A 1,307-nucleotide genomic window follows, 5' to 3' on the forward strand; every position below is an offset into this window, starting at 1 on the left:
ACGGGAAGACAACACAAGGGTTAAAGCAAGATTGTCAACATCAAAAACAATCTTTAAATTGTGCTTCGATGGGAGACTGTTGCCCCCGCTGTTCATAAGTTCAAACTTTTATCATCTATTAGAAGAAAACATTTAAAACAAACTAGTGAGCTCTTACACATGTCAGGTTAATTAAGGGGCTTTAGGGATTTTTTACCTTTAGACACTGGCAGGCTAGAAATTTTGCCCGTTTCTAGTCTTTATGCTAAGATAAGCTAACTTTGTGCAGGCTGTATCTTCATATTTAACATAAAGACAGAGTGGTATTGATCTTCTCATCTACCTGTCGTCAAGAAAGCCAACAAGTGTTTTCCAAAATGAATGTCCAAAACTATTACTTTAATGTACAATCGTATTTAGTTTGCAACAAGCTGGAAGTTACTAAGTAACTGTATAAGATGTCCTCTCACACAGCCTGGAAATTGCATTGTTTTCTCAAATTTTGGTGGTATGTTCAGCCAAGCAGAGTAATTTAATTTGTTTAGTGTTTAAGATATCTTCCTCTGAAATGTCTGCCGTCTTCCCAGTACAGCAGAAAGGTGATTAGATGTTTGTTTGTGGTGCTCAGAGCAACTTCATCATCATCAAGAATTAGTGTCCCAGACTCTGAATAATACACATAATACATGATACACATCATCAAGAATTTTTGTAGGGACTATTTGTTCATTAGAATGTAGTTCCAATGAAAAAGAGTCATTTGAATTTCTTGAAATGAGCAAAAAAACAACAACACAACAATCTTTCCACTTACCCTGGCAGCTGCAGAAGTGCCCCCCTGGAGTAAAAGTAATATAAGAACTTTTGAAATGTAAACTGTTCTTCTCTGCAGCCCGAGTTGCAGTCAATCAAGCGTAGCTCTACGTTATTGTTGTCACCAGGCCCACTTTTCCTTTCGAGGGATGGGAGGCATTCCACTGCATGTTGCAGCTGCCACAGCTCCAAAGAACACAGCGTTATAGTAAATAGTCATAGTAGTATTTAGAGAGGATTCTCTGGATCGCGGAGAAGCAATTATCTAATAGAAAGTTTGTTTATTGGCACTTTATACAAAATGTCTTTTATACAAAAGGTCAAATGAATAAAACTCAATTGTCTGTCTTCATAGACTGGGGCGAAAAAAAGCTTCCACAGCTCAGCATCTCAACCCCGAATAAACAGACACACCAACAAAAGAAAGTTTGTGTGCTCCTTGGCTGAAGCATTTTTTTTTCTTCATTTTTAGGCTAATAGAATAAGTGTGTGTGTGTGTGTGTGTGTGTGTGTGT

The 1,307-nt window shown here is 37.6% G+C and overlaps 1 protein-coding gene across 3 annotated transcripts in view; it reads left to right on the forward strand.

The window, feature by feature from the left end:
* Positions 1–1,307, forward strand: part of adamts6 (ADAM metallopeptidase with thrombospondin type 1 motif, 6) — a 62,552-nt gene that overhangs the window by 25,631 nt on the left and 35,614 nt on the right. The gene's annotated exons all lie outside the window — the stretch shown is intronic.

The sequence above is a fragment of the Etheostoma spectabile genome, chromosome 16 (genome assembly GCF_008692095.1).
Source record: "Etheostoma spectabile isolate EspeVRDwgs_2016 chromosome 16, UIUC_Espe_1.0, whole genome shotgun sequence".
NCBI lineage: Eukaryota > Metazoa > Chordata > Actinopteri > Perciformes > Percidae > Etheostoma > Etheostoma spectabile.